The 25,464-nt window shown below is 43.5% G+C and overlaps 2 protein-coding genes across 2 annotated transcripts in view; one reads left to right on the forward strand and one right to left on the reverse strand.

Annotated features, from left to right (window-relative positions):
• The window catches only part of Ppp1r3g (protein phosphatase 1 regulatory subunit 3G), a 38,430-nt gene extending 13,784 nt beyond the window's left edge, over positions 1-24,646 (forward strand). Inside the window, exons 5-9 of the mRNA XM_055595189.1 lie at positions 11,630-11,746; positions 11,854-12,108; positions 13,140-13,262; positions 16,204-16,349; positions 24,261-24,646. The gene's annotated coding sequence lies outside the window, so the exon portion shown is untranslated. The remainder of the gene's footprint in view (positions 1-11,629; positions 11,747-11,853; positions 12,109-13,139; positions 13,263-16,203; positions 16,350-24,260) is intronic.
• Positions 1-25,464, reverse strand: part of Lyrm4 (LYR motif containing 4) — a 125,019-nt gene that overhangs the window by 2,495 nt on the left and 97,060 nt on the right. The gene's annotated exons all lie outside the window — the stretch shown is intronic.

Here is a 25,464-nt window from a genome sequence, read left to right on the forward strand (position 1 = left end):
CTATCTTTCTGCTGTTTTATTTTTTATTCCTGCTTGTTGTATACTTAATAAATATACTCCTTCAAAACCAAAGCATGGCTATTGTGAGCCATTCTCATACAAAATAGACCTATGGACTCACTGTCAAATAGTTTTCAGAAAAGTTAAAATACAAATAATTTCTTAAACAAAGTAACAAATCATTATTTAAACGTTTACATAGCTGGGCTAGGTTACCTACATGTGACTTTAGTTGACAGCTCAAATGGGTCAACTAGTGGGAGCTTGTTTTATATTTAGTTGATTTTGGAGCCTTTCTTTTCTTTCTTTCTTTTGGGGAAGGGCATTTTGGGAGACAGGGTCTTTCTATATAGCCCTGGCTGTCCTGGAACTCACTATGTAGACCAGGATGGCCTTGAACTCACAAACACACCTGCCTGAGTGCTGGGATTAAAGGCGTGTGCCATACACTCAGCTTAACAAGAGCTCTTCTTGTTAAGCAGTGTTGATTTATATACAGGTTGAAATGTGCAGGGGATAGAACTGACTTGACAGTGTTTTCCAGCAAAGTCCTGTACCCATTCCTCAGAATTCCATAACCAGGTGCTCACCTGTTATCCAGCACTTGGGAAGCCGAGGAGGATCACATGTTGAGAGTCATCTTTAGTACAGACTGATTTCAGGTCCATCCTGGGCTACATAAAACCGTGTCTCAAAAACACAAAAACAAAACCAACCAAATGCCTGTCTAAAGGCTTCACTGACACAAAGCTGTGACAAATGTGTCCTGCCCCACAATCACAGTGTGTTGACCTGGATGTGTAAAGCAGGAAAAAAGGTGTTTCCTGCTGCATTCTTAATGAAAGCTTCCCCATGACACTGAGCTTAATGCAAGCTTCACAAATCCCACTAAATTCTGAAATTGACAGAGCCCAAACGAATCCAACTTACAATTCATTTTGTCCCAAGTATCAGTTATTATTATTATTATTTTCTATGTAGCCTTGGCTGTCTTGGATCTCTCTCTGTAGACCAGGATGGCCTCAAATTCTTAAGACATCTGCCTGCCTCTGCTTCCCAAGTGCTGGGAAGCCACCACCGCCTGGCTATCAGTTAGGTTTTTAAAGTCCATTTAAATTTTCAGTGCTGGGATAGAAGCCAGGGCTACATGCATGTTAGATTAGACAAATGATCTAGCCTTGAGCCATACCCCCAAATTGTCAGCTGTGTAATTTTATGGCCTGGGGTGTAGTTTACGCAGTCAGATCTTGATAGTGTGGACAGTGTTAGCAAGTATAAAGGCGAATGAGACCTGCCTGTCTAGGATCTTGTCTGTACTACAGCCCTCCCATAGCTGCTCACTGCTTCTGCCTTTGAATGTCTCACATACTGCAACCAGGCTGTGGGTCCCTGACTTCTATGTGTCTCTGTTTGGTATGCTATCAAGAGAGGCTCCCTCCATGTCCACCCCAGCAAAGCCTGCCCACACTTTGGGCCAGAGGTTAAGGCTTCCCTGGTCTCCTGTGTAGATGGAGCTGTTTTCCTGAGAGAGCATGGCAGAGATGGCAACACTCACATGATCTTCACACATCCTGTACTGACTCTGAATGAGCTTGTTTCAGTGACTGGTGGGGATGAGGCGGGTGTGTGTGTGTGTGTAATTACTGAATTGCCTTGCTCTCACAGCCACTCAAGAAGGGACAGGCATGTGGGCAGTGTCCAGTAAGTATCGTCACCTACCACATAATGATGTTCTGATCAAAGACACACGTCCTACGTGATGGTGGCCCTACAAGATCATATTGCCTAGTGGCACTGTAGTTTTTGAGCCCTGTGACGGTTCCCCAGCAGTAAAATGGGCTAATGATTCATTTCTCTGGACGGGCTAGCCCATCAGTGGTGATGCACGGCTTTGCTTGGTAACTGACGTGGTGGTGTGTGGCAACCTCTGGCCATAAGATTCTATGCTGGTTACTGTGAAACCTAGATCTGCTATGATTAACTAAGTGTAGAAATAGAGACCCAGTGAAGGAAAGCTGATAAAAACAGCAAAAGAATGACTAATTCCTGGAACAAGACATCCACTGATGATAAACAGAACCCAAGAGTTTAAAGTTGGCTGGGCAGAGGGTTTCACAGGGCTATAGGGATCAACCCAGAATAATCACAGAAGCAGTAAGGGAAACACTGAATTCACACAGGGAGGGAATTTCAAACAGCCATCTCAGTAAGTGCTACAGAGTCGAGCCCACAAATGTGCTTCTAACTGTGCTGCTGAATTTTTTGGGCCTGTACAAGGCATCAGCACATGCAGAAGGCTAGTGGGATTAAGCTGCAGCACTGATGCCACAGCATGCTGCCCCTGGGCTGCAGGTTAGAGGGCCTGTCCAAGGGAAAGAAGGAAGTGCAATTAGCAGTTTCAATTTACAGCCCCCTCAGAATCCACAACTGACTTCCCAGGCCAGGCCAGACAATTACTCTGCATAAATTGGCCATTAAAATGGTTCAGACTTTTCTTTTTTCCACACTTTTCTTATATAAACTTTGGGCATTAGAGTCTATTAGAAAAATACAGATAATTCAAGTGTGTGTGGGGGAACTGAAACATCAGACACACATGCTGTTGAGAGGAGGAAGCAGGGTCCATGAAATCAGAATTTATCTTAGTTGTTGAACTCTTTACTGCTAACTCTTCAGAAGTGATGTGCAATCATCCTCCACTGCATCTGAGACTCAAGGGCAGGGAGAGCTGGGCTCAATAGCCAGAAGAGGGGACAAAGAGACCTGCCAATGGAATGGAGCTGCCCTGCTAGGAATCCTAAACCCAGCCATGCTACTTCCTGCTTGTGTCCCAGAGTAGCCGGGAATCAAACCAGACAACAGGTATGGGGAGAACTTAGCAACTATTGTAGCTCCTCCCAAAGTCCAAATACAGGGATGTACACAGCAAGTGCATGTTAAATGCTACGTGCATGACCCATCTCAGTCATGATGTGTATTAACTTTTGGAATCTTCGAAGGCCCCTTTCTTTCTACCTGTAAGAGTCTATGATGATGAAAGTGACGTGCCAATGTTATTGATAATAAGGCCATGTGACTCTGAATATGAGGTTTCTTTCTAAGAGTCTGTGATGATGAAAGTGACGTGCCAGTGTTATTGATAATAAGGCCATGTGACTCTGAATATGAGGTTTCTTTCTAAGAGTCTATGATGATGAAAGTGACGTGCCAGTGTTATTGATAATAAGGCCATGTGACTCTGAATATATGAGGTTTCTTTCTTCTTTTTTTATTTTTGGTAGAACTTGAGAAATGACTGCTGGGTTGATTCTTATCTTCTCTAGGGCTGTGGTTTCCTTCCCTGCAAGGGCCTTTGAACTCACAACTGGTCTGAGGGCTTGCTGAGAAGGGAGTATATAGACACTGGAAGTGAGAAGAGAGGCGAGAGCTTCTGGCTTTGCTGGTAAAGGCCAGGGTAGAACACTGCTGCTTGCTTCCTTGAGGTTAGTAGAGCCAGCTAGACAAGGGCGTTTCCTGGCAAGTAGCAAATGTGCCTCAAAAGCATTGTGATGACACCATTACTACCCATCAGGAGGAAAGTGACAGTGGCATCTAACGAGCATTTGCTACATGGCAGACACTGCTCCAAGTGCTCAAGTATTTCATGTAAGAGAACAAAACTTGTTTTGCTTCAATATTAATTTTGGAAGGCATGTCTTTGCTCTGATGAGCATGTCCTTCCACTTTACACACCGAAGCCAGTATGGCAGTCAGCCACGCTGAACGTATGATAAAAGCCACTACCAACTGTTACAGAAACCAAAACCACACCAAAATATAACCTTGAGAAGAAATATGTGGTGCTAAGATGGCTCTGTGTGTGAAGGTGGCTGCCAAGGTGGCAACCGAGGTTCACCCCTCTGGACTTACTTGTGGTAGGGAGACCTGAGCTTACATATTGTCCTCTGACACTTACATGCATGCTCTAGCATGGGGGTGTGCTACACATGCACACCCACCGTCCCACCCACTCCCACACAAATGTAATAGTATTTAAAATCAGAAAGAAATATGTGTGATCTTCAGGAAAAAGCTAGAAAATTTAAACATCTAGGCTGGTACACACACACACACACACACACACACACACACACACGTATGTATAGTGATATTGTCTTAGAAAGCCAAAATAACACAATTATCCCTCTGCCTAACCTTAGAAATTTACAGTATCTCCTCCCCTGCAGGTTTCACATGATAGCTCCAGATTAACCTACAACCAGTTATGTAAGCCCTGGCTGGCCTCAAACTCCTGGAAATCCTCCTCCTCCTGCTTTAGCCTTCCAAATGCTTGGATTACAAGTGTGAGCAGTTGTGCGCAGCTTCTAAAACAGATTTTACTGAAATGTAAGCTAAGCCATGCTCATACAAAGACATAATATATTTGGCTAATAAGAAAGAAGAGATTGAGGCTGCATTTACAGCATATGCTCACAATTCCAGTGTCAAGTCAAGGTGGGAGGACTGTGAATTTGAAGCCAGCCCTCAAGTCTAGCTGTACAGCAAGACATGATTTACAAAACAAAACAAAACAAAGTACCAAATAAACAAAATACCAAAGACAATGATGTCAAGACAGAGAACAATTTGAAAATGAAAATCTGAAGTCATTTTTGCATGGTGCTCACCAGAAGTGAAAGGTTAACAGATGGAGCCTTTTACACTGGACCCTGTTGTGGATTAGTTGACAAACCGATCTTATTCTTGGGGATTTGGGACTAGGCTTGAAGGGGTTACTGAGAACATGTCTCTGAAGTATCCTATAGAGCCTTAAATATATGGCATATATTGCTCAATAGATTTGTTTGTTTTAATCTAAACATGCTTTTCCCAAGGTAATCATGAATTTCTAAGAAGATACACTGAATTTATCCTGTGCTTCCAAACGCTCAGTTTCAGAAACACACTTTAAAGGCTCTCACTTTCTCAGCATGGCTATGCTGAACAGGGGATTTGGAAGGCAACAAACCAACAAAACACATTTCAGTATCAGTTAATGACTCTCCCATGGAATTCCAGCTTGAGGCCTCTTCTCAGCGGGCAAGTGCCCAGCTGCCCACTCTCTGTAGCTTGTACTACAGTGGGCAAACACAGCGTCAGGACCTCTGCTTATGCCAAAGACAGGCAGCTTTTCCGTCTGTGCAATTCATTCAGCCATTCTCTGTGGCATCGTGCAGCCTTGTCGTCCCTGTCCATTCTGTCTGGAAGCCCTGAGTTAGAGACATTCTTCATGAGGACAGAGGTGGTGACACAACACTTGTTTCTCTGTGTAACTGCTCCTGGCAAGAGTAATGAACAGGGTTGGAGGTGGAGCTCACTGGTAGAGAGAGCAATTGCTTGGCAATTTTCAGGAACACTTATCGGTAGGGAAGAAAGAATAATAATAACAACAACAACAAGGAGGAGGAGGAGGAGAAATACACTTCCCTCCTTACATGCCATGTTACAGCTAGAAATTAGTGGTTCTATTCTTGCTCTTAGGAAGAGAGAAAGCAGGTGCAAAGTGTGCGCTCTCATTAGCATACCCACGAATCTTGTTTATACTGGCGGTCCCTGTAGTCATGCACAGTAATCCTTCTGTCAAGTGTCCTGGCTTGGACAAGAAATGACATGGTCCTGGAACTCTCACCTGCTGTCACCAGCTTCCTGGGCCATCTCATCATTTGCTTGTGTGTCTGTTCAGTTACAGAAGTGAGCCCACCACATGAGGGCCTTTCTTGGAGTTCTATGAGAAATGCAACTATTTTAAGGGACCTCAGAGAACTGTGGTCTCTAAGGAGCCTGAAGTCAGAGTGGCCAGAAGGCTTCCCATCTCAGCAGGCTTTGGTTCTCGCTACAGGGTCGCGTCTGTTTTGAATGAATGCACGTGTGGGTGCAGATGTCCTAACATGGCCATATCCCTAACCAGGGTGTTTGCTTTTCCAGCTAGTCACTGCATGGGCAACACTAGAGTTGATCATTAGAGAAGCCATGGCATGAGGGGAAGGCAGGCAAGACATTGCTCTTGCCTTCTGATTGACATCCTTGGGTGATAAATGACAGGGAGTGTAATCTAAGGAGATTCAGGCCATGCACTTACCCTTATTATTGAATGGGTACTCTTTAAGACAAACAGAGCCACCCCAGAGTAGAACACTTCCTCACCAAGTCCTTCTAGAATGCGATAATGGAGCTGCTGTGAGACGTGAGGCCTATGCATTATTCTCCAGAGCTGCTGTTTGTGGATGCTTCCAGCTGCTGGTCTAGACCAGTGCTCAAGGTGTTCTTCTAGCATATTCTCCCACCTCTGCTGGGGTGAGGTAGGACTGGTAAGGCAAGGGCAGTGGATATAAACATGCCCAGCTGGAGTCCCTACGAGACTCATGGAACATTGCGTAACAGGGTCTGTGAAATGAAAGCATCCAAATAGCAGGCTCAACTCAGGCACCCGGCTCTTCTTGGAACTGAGCAAAGCCTGAGACCCAAACACCACGTCAGAGTAGAAGTTGGTGCTTTGCCAGGCATAGTGACAACAGAGTCTGGGCCTGCTGCCAGAGACAATGTTCCACTGGAGGTCATGCTCCTGCACTAAGGGTGAGATCCAAGCTTGGTACACGTCAGCCCCTGAACTCAACACTTCAGGTCACCAGCACCTCAGCATTGGCCCTGCCCTTATACAGTTAGTGGCAAGGCTGTACAAATGGCCACCCCCCCTCCTCTGTCACAGGCCAGAACGAGCAAACTCCTGACTGTATGTTTGTTCCCTGCACTGGGGAGCATCTCTGATGAACACTGGGGCACCAGGATGCCCTTAGCTATTTACTCCCACGGGACCACTGTTTCAGGGTGAATGAGAAAGCAGGCTCAGAGAGCCTGCTCAGGACCAAGGTCAGCCCTGCTTAGCTCAGACCATGGCAGATGCTCTGGCCTGCCTCTGCTTCAGCTGCTTTTGGTCCATCATCTTTATCAGCTGATAATTGCCCAGCGCCTCACTTGGCAAGACAGTGGACAGTTCTGTTGTTTGCACTGCTTTATGTCATTCTCTTTAAGTTTTGGACTTTGTGGGCTCCTAGAATTGAGGAGTCATAAGTGAGAGTTATGGTTTCCTCAGTTCTGAACACAGCAGATCCCAGGTCAAGGCTAAAGCCTCACAGAGGAATCAGACTCTGGGTAGGAGCCATGGTCACACTCATTTTCAGATTCAGGCCTATGAAATGCACTCATTTACTACCTTTCAGAAGTGGCCTGGGAAGTTTGATGAAAAAGTTCCCCATGATTCACAATGAGTGTCTTCTTTTCTGGTTGTGCTCAATCATTTTGCACACCCAGTACCTTATGGAAGTTTCTCTGGGTGCATTCTATCCCAAATTGTTCCTAAAAGGCTGCCACAGCCGGCAGCAGATCCTCTTCTGTGCCCTCATGAGCTGACGTCAGTGAGGCACATGTTAGAAAGGCTGGGCAACAACAGAAACAAAGAACAGAGTCTCAGTGGGCAGCTTCCTACACCCTTTCTCCTGCTGGCCATCTACAGCAGGTTCCCTCAGGGTCCTCAAGGCCCACCGGTTTGCGATGGCTTCATTGTGGCCCTTTGCTCACAGGCCAACAGAGAGCTATGAGTGACATGAAAGGACTTTAGGCATGTGGTCAGCAGCACTTACTCTCCAGGGCTTCAGCACTGGCAAGAATGACATTATAATCCAGGGTCACCTCTGAATTCCTGGGCTCCCTCCTCTCTCTCCCTCTAGCAGTCAGGTTGTAGAGCACATCATGTTAGTCAGCGGGAGAAAAATATCAGTATGATCCAGACTGTCTGGCAGAGCTTCAGAGGGGCCCCCAGTCCTATGTGGGACCTCATTCCAGCTCAGTGGCAAGGAGATAGCAGCTGTGCTAGAGCATTCAGAAAAAGCTGGTCAGGGAAGTGCAGGGAACCAGGACATCAGCAGCAATATGGGCAAGTGCTACACCCATGCCAGTGTCGCCATAGTAGCATAAGCTACAGGGCGGGGGATATGATTTCTCCGGAAATAAGCCCCCTGGAAGGTCCCTGGCAAACTCATCCCACTTGGAAAAGAGACGTGTTCTGAGATTTCTACGCTTCTTCAGTTGTGGCTCTGGGGCTGGAATAATGAATTCTTTGATCTTTCTCTGTGACACCTAAAACAGCACAACTAATTTTATAAAGAAATTTATTATAAATAGATTGTTAAAGGCTTTAATAAAATAATATGTAAAAGGAATAAGTTTAAGAAAAGTAATGAATTAGATTTAGTATCAGAAGACATTATAAGAATAGAGAAAGAAATAATGGGCTCCTTCTTAAGAAATAATAACAGGAGAAGTACAGCTGGCACAAGTTTACCCCTCCCTTCAGCATCTTGTTTCTAGGGAAGATCATAAATCTTTAGCAGGACATAAGGAAGGATGGTTGACAAAGGTGTGTTTAGACTTTGGCAGGTATTCGACTTGGCTCGGAGGACTATTACAGCTCCTGACTTTCCTCTTCACTAGTCAGTGATAATGAAAACATAGTTTGAGGTTTTTGTTTCTTGTTTGCGTTGATCAGAAAGTTTCTAGGCAAAGATTTCTTGTGGGCACTGCCCTATGTTAAAACATAACATTCAGACTTGGTAAAAGTCTGAATGTTCTGGAAAGCATGCCAATTTTAAGGTGCTTCCTTGTAAGATCACTATAAAAATACTAGCTTGACTTCAGTAAAGTTGCAGCAGAGTCAAAACCATCAAGGTGTCTCTGTCTGTCAATTCTTCGCCGAAACCATGTCTTCCTGTCCAAAGCCTTGTTCTCCCGCGGACGACGGGAGCCCGACTGGGCCGGTCCATGGCAGGCAAGGGCAGAACAGGCAGAAGAACATAACCTCTGTTAACAAGGTATGCCCAAAGTGCTACTTCCTGAATGCTCTCCCAGGACCCCCAGGTCACAGGGTCAAGGAGACATTTGAGTTCATGTGTAGGATTCTTGGCTTTCCTGAATTGTCTGGGCAAAGAAGACCCATGGCTAGGGGCTAGGGCAAGGCTATTTATACCTGAGTTGTGAAGATGTCAAACTATGCCATCCCTAAATAAACAGCTGTTCCACACGGCCACACCTTTCCCAGATGCCTGGCCCTCACATTTGGGAACCTTTCACATTTGGATGTCCACGGTTACAGTTCTCACTTATCAGTGCCCCTTTACTCTGCTTTCCATCTTGGTCATCTTTCATCAAAGTGGCCATGCGTAGGCCTCAAAGACAGTTCAATATCCTGTACATCACCCATAGGGAAGGGGCTCAGGAGGAGTCTGGGCTGCTACTATGGAGAGGTCTAGTTTGTGAGGACAGGCTGATGCTAGTCACAATGCTCAGACTTCCTTCTTTTCAAGAGAAACAAGAACCATGTGGCCATTAGTTTGCTGTGGGAACTTATTCTGGATAGGGCAGGGGAGAAGGCAAAAGTGGAGCCTGAAATGCCAGTGGGCTTCTGATATGGCCAGGGTTTTTGCTTACTTGGGTCAGATCACTGGTGGTCTGGCACTCCTCAGCTCTTCTTCCAAGCCAAGCCCCAGGTCTTGGAGCTAACTTAGTATATGGAAAATTCACTGTGGACTTTGGAAGACATAACACCCTTAACAAGGTCTCTAAGGCTGTTACTGACTGTTCCTTCCAATTAGACACCAAGTGTGGTATTTTAAATAGGATTGGCCCCATAGGCTTATATATTTGAAAGGTTGGTTGTTAGGGGTGCTGCTATTTGACAGGGATTAGGAGGTGTGGCCACAGATTTCAAGACATGAACTAGATGAACACTACTTTTTGTGGATGAAACCAGTCTCCACCAGCCTGCAGAGAGAATGAGCCAGGCCTTGAGTCACAAACCCACAGTGGTCGTACTTTACCAATACTCTGCAATGCCTGGGGACACAGGACCTTTCTGCTTTCACCTGCTCAGAGCAGCTCAGGCTCATGACAGGACCCTGGCCAGCCTTCCTGGCTCATATACCTCTGCCCTACTGAGGCATCCGTTCATGATAGCAAGGGAAAAGAGGAAAATAAGTTGTTCCCACATTACAGTGAGAATACACCTAAGTGTTACAAAGAATGTTCACTTTAAACGTTTAAAGGTGGGAACACTGGGCATGAGAAACAAAGAAGCTTGTAGCTGGTCATGGGCTAGCCAAATGGACCTAATAAGCGATAGACAGAGGCTCTGAGAAATAAGGCCAGTGTTAGTGGGCTAGCTAGGATCCATGAGACCCTTTGTGGTCTCATGCTAGGGATTGTTGCTCTTTTACATATTATTGCTTTTAAAGCGAATACTTATAAGGGGCTAAATTGTAAGTAAGGACAGTTTCTAGATGCCTCCATTCATTTTAGGAGAGATTCCAAATTACATGAGGTAGCTAGGAACAGTGATGAGCACAAGCCACCCAAACAAATGTGAGAACAAAGAGCACAGCCAGCAAGACACCTGTAAGGTTTACAACTAGCAGGCCAATGACTAGCAGTCAAGATCAACAGCTAAAAGAGGGCTTCAAAGATGAGCAAAGGTAGACTTCAGCCACCCCTAACTGGGCAGGCAGGACATGAACTGAGCATGATCATCTTGCTTTGGCCAGAGGAACAGGCACAGAGTGTGGGGCCTTCTAAGGCTCTGAAACTGTGAGCCCGCCCTCAATTAAATGTTTTTCTCGTAAGAGTTGCCTTGGTCATGGTGTCTCTTCACAGCAATAGGACAGTGACTAAGACACTCACCATCATCACCAATGCCACTGCCATTATCTCCACAGGTAAAGAAATCAAGAATCAAAAGGTAAATTTATTTATCAAACTTGATGGAGTAAAAACTTACTACTTTGACTTGAAGCTTATTTCTAAGTTTAAATCCTTTAATCTACATACAAAATCTCAGTTAATCCTGTGAATATGATTTAAAAGTTTGTGTAAAAGAAAACTAGAACGAATAAAGAACCACAATTCACCATCATAAGACACCTTTACCTCTGCATCCTAATCTTGTGATAGTCTTAGATGGCTAGGTAAACTCATCAGCTTCGTGTGCTTATGCTGTCTGGTGTCACTAACTACTTCCACCCTCTCCCCCTGCGACAGACTCTAGGGCCTCCAGCATGGCTCCAGCATGCCAGGCATGTTAGATTCTGCAAGGCTGACTGAAAAGAGCACTCTGACTGAGGAGAGTTGGAATGTTGCAAATCCAGAGCCAAATTAACTTGGGTTATCTTTAGTTCCATTAATATCTTTTCATTGTCTGATCTAACATCTTTGTGACTACCATGTGAAACCTTTTGGAAGGTATTAAGAAATAATTAGTAACAATAATTAGTAATAATCAGTAATAATTAACCCAAAAGCTAAGAATGCCAACAACACCTGAAACCCACAGCACAGATTTCCCAACTCTGTTACAACCTGCTTACATGATATTCTTACCAATGTATCTGCAAACCTCTTTGACTTTCTTTTTCTCTTAACTGTAAAACATGTTATTTGAGGCAACGTGAACTCACATTTCTGGACAATGGCTACAGAATAAACCACTCCTTGCTTTCTTTGACGTGAAAGCTTTCTTTGAAGTGAAAGCTTTCTTTTGTGTTGTCAGTGAGCATTCCATCGCCACTCAGCAAACACTGTCTCAGAAGCTGGAATGGCAGCACCTAAGAGGAGAGGCAAAGGGTCCCAGCTCTAAGGTCAATCAGCACTTTACAGAGATTTCCAGGTAGGCCTGGGCTTCAGTGTGATGCTAAAAACTAAAACAACAAAAGACTTTCACCATTCTGGTGTCTTTGCTTCTTCTGTCACTTTTCTTTTTCCCTCTCGATCCAGGTGTGGCGATCTGGATGAGGAATCTCCCCCATAAGGCTTATGTATTTGGGCACTTGATCCCTAGTTAGTGGCACTGGGAAAGCTTTGGAACCTCAGGAGGTGGAGTCTTGCTGGAAAAAGCATGTCACTGGCTTTGAGGTTTAAGTTTAAGCCTTGCCTTACTTCCTGCATGTGGACGAGAACGTATGTGATCAGCCAGTGAGCGACCTGACCTGCTCCCTCTCCTGCTGTTATGGACCCTGCCTCTTTGGAACAGTAAGCACAAATAAACCCTTTCTTCCTTAAGCTGGTTTTAGTCATGGTATTTGATTACACTCACAGCAAAGGAACCAACATACCAGGCTTCCTCTAGGTGGAAAGCATGGCCTCAAAGACGCAGTGGAAGGACACAATTTAACCTCAAATGCACCAAGAATCCCAGAATACTGTTCATGCTGGCACTGATGGCCTCTGTGGAGGGAGCCTTCCTACCCACCTCTGACCCACTCTCAGCAGTGCAGTGTGAGGTGCCTGAGACCCTGTGAAAACCCCAGTAATTGTTAGTAGATCTTTGACACTGTGTCCTAGCACACTATATACTTGCTATCATTTTATGTAGTTTATAGAATTGTCTCCAAAATGAGAGTCAGCTCTGGGAGGCCAGGGCCTGTGCTAGCCACATGTCTAAATGACACTGGGAAACTAGCAAAACCAGACTTGGCCAGTAGGCTGGTGTTCATGATCCTTCCTATATGGCTGGTGCACACCCAGAAGGCTCTTCATTAACAGGTTTAAGCTGCTGTTGCCATGGTCAGGGACACTCTGGTCACACCAGTCCTTGCCACACACACCTGCTATAGTTCTACAGTTCACTCATCTCATTCTAACCCAGCTCTCCTTTAGCCTGAAAGTAAGGGGTTGTCTTGGTCTGAACTGGCATCTCGGTGGTGAACAAACACCTTGTTATGGTTGGAATCTTAATGTCCCCAAAGGACCTACATGGGCACTGCTGGGAGGTTTTGGAAACTTTAGGGGATGGGGACTCGAAGAAGAAAGATTCCTGGGAGTGTGGCCATGAATGAGATACTGGACCTCTTCTTTGCCCTCTTTTTTTGATTCTGGGCTGCCATGAGGTGAACAGCTTTTCTCCAGCCTATGTGGTTTGCAGTGAGATGTGGCCTCACCAATGGCGCAAAATCAAGAAATCTAACCAACTAGGGTCTGAAACCTCTGATAGAATAAGTCCGCACAAACCTTTCTTCCTTGTAAATTGAAATGGACTAACACCCACATGTCTCTCTTGCCAGTTCCACAGACAGCTCCCAGCACAAAGGAGCCATAACCTGCCCCCAGTGCTTGACACAGTCCTTGTACCCTCTCTGAGGAATGCAGGAAAGGATTCCAAGAAGAGACCTTGTTCAAGATCCCAGGTAGGGTGAGAAGCCAGAAGGTAGGCTGGGTGCCAGCAAAGGTGAATCTGGCAAGGGAGTGCTCCCTTCCTGAGCGGCTCCTCCAGGCAGTTCTCACGGACATGGCAACACAACAGCTTCAGTACACTCATGATTGAAGAAGTCCTGGATCTGGAAGACTACTCTTAGGCTTCACATGAGTTCAGTGACAAAAGCTGTCTCAGGGGTTTTGTTTTGACCTGTCAGTCTCAAATATGATCCAGTAATATACAATGTTCTTTGGGTCAATTTCTGATGTGTTTTGGTTCACACAGGGTAGATTATCTATTGCTCTCAACAGCAAGAGGAAGAAAACCCTGACCCAGGATCTAACCCTGACAATAATGCCTGCCAGAGTGACAAGCCCTATTCCAGGATAATTTGTAGAGATGTCACCTTTCGCCTTTGCTGTGTTCAGTTTCTTCACTGGAGTGACATATTCCCATCACTTAGTTTTGGGATCCTAGTACAGAAAGCTGCAGAGTTTAAAAACAATCTCGAGTGCTTTTATTATCCAGGGCTTGTTACTGTTTTTACTGACGGAAACACCCTAAATTGTGCTAAGGCAGAGCAGTGGAGCCCCCAGAGATGCAAGAACACAAATGTTCCTTTCTATTGGAATAAGTGGTAAAGGAAGCCCTTTACATCTTCAGTCCTTGGGAAGTGTCCGGACAGAGCCGGGCCACCAGTGCAATTGATTATAATGCTGAAGCTCAGGGACTAGAAACCAATCCTTCAAGATGATGGGGAGATCAGTACAGCTGCTATAAATACTCACACATCCAAGGGATGCAAACTGCAGAAAGGCACAGCACAAGGAAATGTATGTAGAAATAGCTAAGGAACAGTGTAAGGATGATTTTGTACACTTGTACCTCAAAGATATGGACACATGCCCACACAGGAAGGTGTCCGAGGATATCCCCAGCAGTATAAGTCACAGCTACAAAGAAGTAGAAAGAACACAAATGCATGTTGAGTGGTGAGAAGATGGCGGTAAAGGTGGCAGATCCACATGAACTATTAATCATAAAAGGAATGAAATTTGGATATAAGCCACAAGGTGGATGACCTGGGTAACATTATGTTAAGTGAAAGAAGCCACAGACATAGAAGGTCACACTTTGTTTGAATCCGCTCATCTGAAATAACTAGAACATGCAGTCTGTAAAGACTGGATACAGATTATTTAGTTGGGAATGGATAGAGAAGAAGGGAGAATGAGGAATGACTGAATGATTGTGGGGTTCCTGAATGGTACCCTGAAATGTTTTAAAACTGATTTTGTTTGCCACACACAGACGACCCTAAAAACAGGAATACACTTCAAATAGGTATAGTTTATGGCATGGTGAATCTCCGTGAAGATGGAAAAGATGCTAAACGACTTTGTAGTTATTGCTGCAATGCCAACTAGACAGTGTTGTCCTATGTGACATGGGGCCACTGGACATTTGAATCATGGCTGGTCCAAGCTGAGATGCTCTTTGATCATATACATAGAGTTTTCAAGATTAGTTTTAAATACACTGAGTTTAAGACAATATAATCCTAGACCTAAGCTTTCCTGATTATTTTTTTTTAAATACTGTTATTAGGTAACAATTCTTGGCTGGCTTGAATTTATACCTTTTATTATATTTCTTTTGGATACTACAGATTTGATATCTTTTAAAATAAATTTTTAATTGTTAAAATGTTTTTTTTTAAGTTGGCAAAGTACACATTATTTTATTTTGCAATTCACCATGTTCACGTTGGCTTTTCTTTCTGAAATACATATATGTGAATGGAAAGTTGACACATGTACTACAGAGAGGACCTTTATACTCCTTGCCCCCTTTCCATTTTCCTTGTGGTACACACTTGCAGAAATACCAGGGGAAGTGACACTCCATCTATCTATCTATCTATCTATCTATCTATCTATCTATCTATCTATCTATCTAATCACACTTCAGCTCTCAGGGGAGTCTGGGGATGCAGAGGGAACAGCATCTGGAAGTTGGTTCTCAATCAGATCAATAATGTTCCTTTAGGAACAATAAAAACCAAGTAGAGCTCAAATGTAGGTTTCTCACATTTTATAGATCTGCCAATGTTCAAAGGACTGCACCTGAAAAATAGTCTACCCATCATCTCACAAACCCCCGCACCTAGCTCAAATTGTGGGTGTCAAGGACTTGCAGAATCAGGATACCCAAGGGCCTTGCAGACATGAGCCCTGTCTATGGCTCACCAATCACTAAAGGCTAAATGAAGCTGTCAGGTTTGACAGTAGCTGCATATACTCCCCTTGAGGAATATCAAAGTAACAAGGTTGCTGGGCTGACTGACAGCTGATAAAAAGGACCACCCTTAACTTTTGCCTTTTCAGGGAGAGAAATCATGGCTGCAGATATCATGGTCCACTTTGAATGAGCTGACAAGTCACATCTCCACAGCAATTCCGAGAACGTGTGTAGAGAACCCTCTCTGTTCACACACCGTGTTCACACTACCTGGACATGAAGCACTGTGGGGGAAAGGAATGCACTCACTGGTTCTGCTTTCCCTCACAGTTCTGAGAAAGTTCCCGTTTCACTTATGGGGTTATACACGTATCTGTAACTTACCACATATAAATACGCACAAAAATGCCTTTGGGCAGAGTGCAGGGAGTCTTATGAAAGAAGTGGGAAATAGTAAGACCTGGAGAGGACAGAAGCTCCACAAGGAAAGCAATAGAACCAAAATATCTGGGCACAGGGATCTTTTGTGAGACTCATACTCCAACCAAGTACCATGCAATGAGATAACCTAGAACCCCTGCACAGATGAAGCCCATGGCAGTTCAGTATCCAAGTGGGTTCCCTAGTAATGGAAACAGGGACTGTCTCTGACATGAACTGATTGGCCTGCTCTTTGATCACCTCCCTCTGAGGGGGGAGCAGCCTTACCAGATCACAGAGGAAGACAATGCAGCCACTCCTGATGAGGCCTGATAGACGAGGATCAGAAGAAAGGAGAGGAAGACCTCCCCTATCAGAGGACTTGGGGAGGGGCATGTGTGGAGAAGGGGGAGAGAAGGTAGGATTGGAAAGGGAGGAGGGAGGGAGCTACAGGGGGGATACAAAGTGAATAAAGTGTAATTAATAAAAATTAAAGTAAAAAACCTGCTGAAAAAAATAATATTAAATTTGTTGAAAATCTACAAGTGGGAAAGCTTTTGAGTGGATTCAGCAGGAAAACTTAAAAAGAACATTCTTTTCATACTAAAAAGCAGTCATGGGAGGGCATGATGACAGATCATTTTTATCTCAGGCTTTCCAAAATTTTATTTTTAAAAAAATGGATATGAAAGTGGACATGTTGGACAGCACATTTTGGATAGTTGTCATTGTCTGATAGGAGTTGAACAGGCAGGGGTGAGGAATTGCCTAGAAGAAACATAAAGACTGGCATGGGTGTAAACATGGCACAGCACTACCTTGAACCATGAAGGCTCAGAAGAAGCCCTCCTGTGGCTGGAGGTGTCTCAGGGCTGAGTATTTGCCTAGTACTTGTAATGTCTTTGCTTCCACAGCACTGAAAAGAGGAAGAAAAACTGAAATCCTGATTCCATGTACTTTATCCCAGGTAGGAAGGACTTCAGACTGTGCTGATGCTTTCCTTGAGTCACACAAAGCCAATGATTCCTTTGCTCTGAGGTGGTGTTTACGCAGCAGATTTTTGAAAATACATGTAGCCAATAACCTACTTTCTCTCCGGAGATTTCATGTGAATGGAATCATACATTTGCCATACTCATGTAGGTTGTGAAATGCGTCAGCTGTTCATGACTCTGAGATTATGAGTTGTTTCCATCTTTGGATATTTTTTTCATACATCTGTTTCAATTGTTTTTGGAGTGTGCCTGCTGGTCAGGATGGTAAAAGCTCCCCAGGTGATTCTAGGGATTGTTTAGGCCAAGACTCAGACTTAGGTTGGTTAGGATCAGCCATCAGTTTTTATACAACTGGAGCAACAACAACAGAAACCCTAAAATAAACAAATGAAGAAACAAAACGATGAAGTTGGCAAATCGGGATACTAAAGCTAAATATTTCATCAAATTAGTTATAAAGAAAAGGGAGATATACATGTAAGTGGAAACTACAGACTTCTTTTAAAGACATTTAAGAGAGACATCATCTGGACCTCTATTTTAATCCCAGTTCAAAAACACATTTGGCAAAATTATATTTGAGCTATAAGGAAAATGTGAACATTTGCATATCATTAAATTTATTAATATGGCAATATTCTTGAAATAATGCTTTAGGAGAATATTAAGTTTAGATCCACACTAAAATAATTTTCCGTGGAATGATAAAACCTTCCTCAAAATAATATGGGATAATGTGGGCATAAACACAGGTTACAAAACAGTTGTGGCCCTGTTCATGTAGCTGTCATAGACGCTGGATGGGTAACACGGCTTGTTAGATTATTGTCTTGTGTATGTACTCAGTTTTTTCAGTAAGAGAATGTTAAAAAAATCTCAACCACCGGAAATCATCATCTCCTTCCCAGGACATTGCAGAAAAGAGATTCCCTGCAGGTAAGATTTTTATGGCTATGGAATTAGCTCCCGAGGTGGGGCTTACTCCTATGCTTTGGGCCCAGTCTCCTTCAAAGACAAGACTCTCGTTTTAGGTTTTCCTACTGAATCCACTTAAAAGCATTTTTTACTCTTAGAATTGAGATAAGCCTAATGCTATTTTTGGGTGTGGTAAGGTCTAGTATAGGCACGACTGTATAGTTCTAGGGCACTAGGAACTCCACACAGCAATACTGTGACTGTGGCATGGCCCCCATAGGCTCACTTGTTTAACTACATGGTCCCCAGCCTGGTAGCTCTGTTTGGGAGGGTTGATGAAGTGGAGCCTCACTGGACGATGTGCATTCCTTGGGGCAGGCAGGCCATGAGGCTTTACAGCTCAGCTGCACTTCTGGTCACGCTCTGCTTTCTGAGTGCAGGCGCAATGTGCCCAGTGAACCTTCTAGTTCCCCTGCCATGCTGGACTGCATCTCCCTGGAACTGTAAGCCAAAACTAACTCTTTCTCCTTAAGCTGCATGTGTCAGGGTGCATTTTATCACAGTGACTAGGACTGCTCTCAGTGCAGCACTCTAGAGTATCTCACCCTCACTAACAGAAACTGCCTCCCTTCAACACTAATCTCCCACTCACTTCTCCTAGGTCCTTTGTTCACCATTCTACTTTTGGTTTCTGAGTTTGACTACTGTAGAAAAAATTCCTTTAGAATGAGAAATGGGCAGCTGGCTCAGGTATAAGTGGACTCATATCGTTATGTGCTCTTTGTGACTGGTGTATTTCCCTCATCTTGTAGTTTGTAACAGAATTCTTTCCCCCTGAAGGCAGACATTTCCTTGTGTTCCCAGACCATGGTTCCCTACTGTTGAGAACGATGTTGCTCTGAACACTGGTTCTGTCCTCTGGAGTATATATAAACATGATGTTTATTTTCAGAGGATGTGGGGTCATATGGTAATCCTTTCACATATCCTTCCAGATGACTTGTCTAATGTTTCCTGCTGCCTTCTGGAATGGGACTGGACTGAGGGAGGAGGAAGAGGAGGAAGTCAGATAATATAGAGAAGAGTATGAGCTTTGTGTGAAGAAAAGCTGATGACAATGCTTTCTTTGTCAATCGCTGGGTACATCATTTAACCCTGAAGCCTCAGAATGCAGAAAGAGATGTTACTGGTCTTATAGAAATTACAGAGTGTTTAGATAATGTCACTGGCTGGAAGGTGGCATTCAGTGAGTGGCCCCACTAAGATTCCTTCCTCTGCAACAGCCCTTGGTGTTGGTTAGGAGGTGACTGCCATACAGGTCCTTGCCACAGGTTCTCCTGATGGACAGTTACATAGCTCTGAGGACCTGTGGGGTCCTGGGCCAACTGTGCATTTCTCATTCTAAAGGACTTTTCATAGAAAGACCTTTTCTACTCACTTAAAGCACAACAGCTTTGGGTAAAACTATAGTTGTGCATATATTACTGTAATTAATCTTAGAACATTTTTTGCTACCTTTGACAGACTCATCACATTTGCTATGTGACACCTTACTGCAGTTTTAATAAATTTGTTTCCTCAAATGAATGAAAGAATTTAATCCCCAAATTCTTCACTGAGTGGTGGCAAAGGCTGGAAGCCTAATGTGACCACCAACAGTGTACAAGGCCTTGGATGTGGCTGGATGTCACTGGGTGACGCTCCTGTGACTACATACAGACTTCCTTCTGCTGTGACCCTGGTGGGGTAGTGTTTTGTCAGAGCCTGTGCCATGCTGTTTATTTTCAGAACCATGAGCCAAAATATACCTTTTCCATCATTTATGTAAAGTATTCTGACTCAGGAGTTTAGTTGTATTATTAAAAAGCTGACTAATACATGACTCCTCATACTTTCCAAAGTTCTCAGTCCCCGTCAATGACTAATCTTTTTGATTCTTGGTTTTTCTGTTCTGTTCATAAAAACAAAACCATACAGTATATACTCCTGTATGGATTTTTTCATACAGCATCATGTTTTCAAAAGTTATCTTTATTAGTCCTTTATTACTCCCTTTTAATACCAAATATATATCATCATATAAAAATGATATTAAATGGGGCTGGAGAGATGGCTCAGAGGTTGCTCTTCCGGAGGTCCTGTGTTCAATTCTCAGCAACCACATGGTGGCTCATAGCCATCTATAATGAGATCTGATGCCCTCTTCTGGCATACAGGTGGAACACCGTACATATAATAAATAAATTAATCTAAAAATGATATTAAAACAATTTTACTAATTTAATATTCAATTATCTGAAGGAATAATGATTTTAAAATCTATAATTTCTAAACTGCCACAAAAAGCCTTATATAGGTAATGGTTACATAAGGAACCCTACTGTATTCTTACTGAACTGCATAGAAAATACCAACATGTGATAGAAAGCAAGCCCATGCTAGATATGACCATACGATTTAAGATGGAAATGGAGTAAGAAAACCAAACCAAAAAACAAAAACAAAAACAAACAAACAAACAAACCAAACAAAAAAAAAACCGAACAACAAACAAAAATAACAACAAAAAACCCAAACACAAGTTAACAAAAGTTCAGAGTTAAGAGAAAGGAGACTTTGGGACATCACACAGGAGCAAGCGCTAGAGGTGTCAAAGGAAAGGTGAAAGCCAGAAGCATCTTTCCTTTGGACCCACATATTCTGTTCTCCATAATTATGCTAGGACTCTAAAGTGTTAAAGTCATATGAGCAGTCAGATGAAGACTCTCAAAAGAACAGTTTCTATGCTGAGTGTCTACTACATTCCAGACACTTAGGTTAGGCACCTGAATTACAGAAAATAATGTCTTTTTAACATTTAACAATAGGAAATAATTATTAACATCTATGTTGTATGTATGTCCACATTTTCTTTTGTATTATTAGTTATTTTTCTGTTGCTGTGATAAAATACCATGACCCAAAGCAACTTCTAGTTCATTTTAGCTTAAGTTCCAGAGGGTGAAGTCCCTCTGGAAGTCCATAGTGGTGAAGACTGCAGGAGCAGCTGGCCAGAGCACGAATCTGGCTGATTCACATTTTAGCTTAAGCTCCAGAGGGTGAGTCCATAGTGGTGAAGATTGCATGAACAGCTGGCCAGAGCATGAATCTGTCTGATCCACATTTTAACTGCACATAGGAAACAGAGAAATGGGTGGGGTGGGGTGGGGGTTATAAGCCCCAAAGCTGCCTACTTACAGTGTAGAGTCCAAAAACGCTGCACTCCTAAAAGCTCCATAACATCCCAGACAGAGCCACCAACATATCCAAATACGTGAACCTATAGAAGCTATTTCTCAAACACCAGACCATTCGTATACTGTGGGCTTTTTGGCTGGCTCTGCTGGTTACTATGAATGGCGGTACAATGATCATGTGAGCGCAGGTGTCTCCTTGAGGTGCTAATTTCACTGCCTTTGGGTCCTACAGAGGCATAGCTTGGCCATACAGTAGACTAATTTCTAGTTGTTGGAGGAACCTCCATATTCTTTTCTATAGACTGTCCTACTCGTATTTCTACTAGCAATGCACGAGAGTTCTGCACCTTCATTGTAGTTTGTCTTTTTTATAATAACCACTCTAATTGGGGATGAGAAGAAAACTCCCTGTGCTTTCCACTTGCATTTTTCTGCTGACTTCTCATGTTGAACATTTTTCACATACTTGTCAGCCAACTGTATGTTCAATGATAGGAGAGCATTAATCCAAAAAAGAGTGATATTCTGTGATCCATAGCAATAAGAGAGGGACTGGAGGACATTATGTTAACTAAAACCAACTAGCCACAGACAGAAACATATCACTTATTTCCATTCATATGCCGAGGCTAAGAATTGACCTTGTGGGAGTACAGAGTAGAACAAAGTGGGTATCATCAGCTAGAAATGGTGGGGTAGGCAGAAGGGTTGGGTAATGGGTATGAACATACATCTTGACAGGAGGAGTGAGTTCTAGTGTTCTATCACACAGTAGAGTCACCATAGTTTTTAACAAGATATCCCAAAAATATGCAGGAGTCTGAATGTTCCTAACACAAAGCTTATATTACACAAATATATCAAGGTATCACACTCTATCGTGCACAGTTATTCATCAATTAAAAATTAAAGACCAAAACCCAAAGCCCCTCTGTTGGAGGGATAGGACAGACGAAGGGGTAAATAGTCAGCTCTAAGTGACGACGGCAGTGACAGGCAGCGCTGACCAGATAGGCCTGCTAGCCCAGTGCACATGACTTTCCCAGCCCAGTTTCACCTCATTTAATGGAGAAACAGGGTGAAAGGTCAAACCCTCTCCTTACCAGAAGCACGGCAAATGCATTGTTCCTAAAATGCTGACCAAGACAAGACAGAGTGCAAAATCAGTCAACTGAGTATGAAGTCCAACCCTTGACACAGGACATGACACTGCATTTATAAAAACCACGAACTTGAACAGGAGACTGGAGAGAATTAGACAACAGCATGTCTTTGGCTACTTTTAAGATTTTAGTATTGACTGACAATACCAAATGATAATGCTAATCATAGCTAATGTCACATCTGTTTTTTTTTTTTTTTCCAAAGCATTAACTGACACCTGGTAGGATTCATAACATACTATCTGGAGGACAAGAAATTTGTATATACATCACAACTATCACCAAAGCACACAGGTGTTAGCACTAAGAACAATATAAGGCTCTATAGCCTTAGACAAAGGAGGATGTGGGCTACAGGCTTTAAGATGTTTCCATATTTTACAGACTCTTACAATTTGTGGTGACCCCCACACCCAGAGTCTCAAACTGGGCTCAGAAAAGCTACCTTGCTTCACTGACTTGCTCTTGTGTACATGAAGGCCAGCCTCTCCTGGCTGGTTGCTCCTGGGACAAAGACTGGTAGATGTAATATAAAATTCTGGATCATTAATGTGACAGATTCTGTGTTACCTGTGCGTTAACATAAGTAACAATGGGAGAGTGATAAACTAAACTGTCGACATTTACCCTTCTATTTTTTTTTTTTTTTTGCTTATATTGTATTCTGGAAGGAAAGCTTTCCTTCTGCTACCTTCTACTTCCTACATAATTAGCTCCCTAGATTAAAAGATGATCAGCATTCTTTAAAAATAGCCAGTTTTATATTCAGCATTGTTGGTCTCCTCAGAGATCATATCAAGAAACTCCATGTGTATTCATGGCTATCTCTGTTTTACAATACATTGGACTTTTAGTCTTCTAGAGGTTTCATGGATGAAAAATTACACTTTATAAAATTAAGGGTACTTATTACATGTGAACAGGCACACTTTTAGTGTCTCCTGGGAATGCAGGAGAGGTAGGGGTTGATGTGGCTTATGTCCCCATGGTTACATATCTTCTGTTAAAAGGTGATCACATCAACAGCTGTCAGGAACAGAGTTTTGGTTTTCACTGCCACTTAACTTGCCCCTTGGCTTTGGGCAAATCATTTTCCTCATGTGTAAAATGGCAGGTATGATGGTTTCAAATGCTCTTGTTGATCACAAAAGGCACTCTATGCAGCTAAAGTTCCCTGAAGAAAGTATCTCAACTAGCCTAGGTAAGAGCACAGGGTTTCTTCTTTTGTAAGCTCTTACTTACACTCTGGGTAACTAACGGCAGAAAAAAAACCTCATTCTGTGAAAATGCGTACTGGCTGACACGGACATGAGAGGCCCCTTCATTTTACAGAGCAGGGAACTGAACTTCAGAAGAGCAAGAATGGCCAAGATCTCAGTGCACATGGGAAGGATTTCGGAGATCATGAAGGCGGTGGGGAGGGCAGATGTATTACAGTCTGAGGGAGGCTTTCCCTAACTGGAATTGCACATGCACTAGACCAGAGCGCAGTCTTTTTCCCTCCTCCTCTCACACTGGGGATGGAACATAAAGCCTTGTGCATGTCTGACAGCCACATGGCCTATCACTGAGCCTCACCTTCCCACTCTCTTTTCCAATTACATTTATTTATGTTTTGTGTACATACACATGTGCCATGGAGTATGTAAGGAGGTCAAGAGACAGTTTGCCCAAGTTGGCTCTCTTCAGGCATCAAACTCTGGTTTTTAGGCTTGGTGGCAAGTGCCTTTGCCACCAAGGTGTTTCTTGAGCCCCAGAATTTCTCTTTCCAGGATGAAGAAAGTAAAGCTCAGAGAGCCTGGGACCTGGTCAGACTACAAATTGGAGAGGGATCTGGACCTAAAGCTGCCTCACTGGCCCAACCAGTCACCCACTGAAAATGGGTCTAAGGCCCCGATGGTCTGTGGCATGTTCCCTGTGGTTGTCTGTGTGTGCAAGAAGCCCACAACAGTGTGCAAAACAAGTCTGGTAGGTGGTGTTTCCCAAGGGTAGACCCGTGCTCTGTATGCTTCTCTTACAGCATGACCTGGACCTGAATGGAGACGCTCTCACTGCACCTGGAAAGGTCTGTGACTCTGAGCCTTACACCCTGACGGCAGAAGTGATACTGCATGACACGGGAGGCACTGTGACTTCTGCCTGGCTCTTTCTTGGGATTCCAGACCTGGGAAGCTGCCATGCTGTGAGGAAGCCTCAGGCTTGTGTGTTCTGGCTAAAAGCCCTGACTTGGCCCCTAGCTGCCAGCCAGCACCAGCTGCCAGCCAAGTGAATCCGAGTACTCTGGCGCCCAGCTTTCAGGTCTCCTAGCAGACTCTGCTCACCATGGAGTAATATGTATTTGTATTTTATGCCATTGTTGTATTTCTGACCTGCAGAAGTAGAGTGTGGTATAAATAAAGACTGTTATCACAATCCACCAAGTTCAGACCGGGAATTTATTACACAACAATAATGGGTATATACAATCCTTGGATTAATAGTTTTCATCACACTTTTTATCTTCACTTCTACTATTCTTCCATTCCACACATTCTTCCACTGTTAATGGAGAAAGTGAAAAATCCATCTGTTTAAATGGTTTTCTCCTTAAAATTTGAAAAACAACATCCTTTGTATCAAAAGATAATGTTACATCTCTTTGGGAATCTAGCCACACCCATATTTTAAGAGTGCAATACACAACAGTAGCCCAGTCATTTTCTGTTTTATAAAGTCTTTATTTATTACAGAGTCCCTAGGCATCTTGCCCTCCCCAGCATATCTCATAGGCTGCACGGTAAGTGCCATCTTCAGTGATATGTCAACATCCCTTTATGCTCCTATTTGACCCTGGCTCACTGTGGTCTAAAAGTTGTGTATTTTCTATTCACATTTCATGAGCCTCCAAGGAGTGCAGATGCCACATGTATTGCTTAGAGCAGAAAAGACCAGTATGTAGCCACTTCATGTTCAGCATGGCATCAGGGTGATGCTGATTGACTTGAGAAGGCTCAGGTGAGATCTGTTAGTGCACTAAGGCCTGTAGTGGCCACAGTGAAGAGGCCAGGAACTGCACTGCAGGTAGACCTTCTGTGGCTAGTTGTAGGGAGGTTTCTCTGGTGATGTTCAGGATTCTGACCTTACTGATATAATATATTGGTGATGGAAGGCCAAAGTTACTGAGAGGTTGAGAGTCACAACAGCAAGACCCATTTATAAGGACAAAGTGTGTAGGTCTTTAACCT

This window comes from Psammomys obesus, unplaced genomic scaffold (assembly GCF_907164565.1).
Source record: "Psammomys obesus unplaced genomic scaffold, mPsaObe1.curated_primary_1811, whole genome shotgun sequence".
Taxonomy (NCBI): domain Eukaryota; kingdom Metazoa; phylum Chordata; class Mammalia; order Rodentia; family Muridae; genus Psammomys; species Psammomys obesus.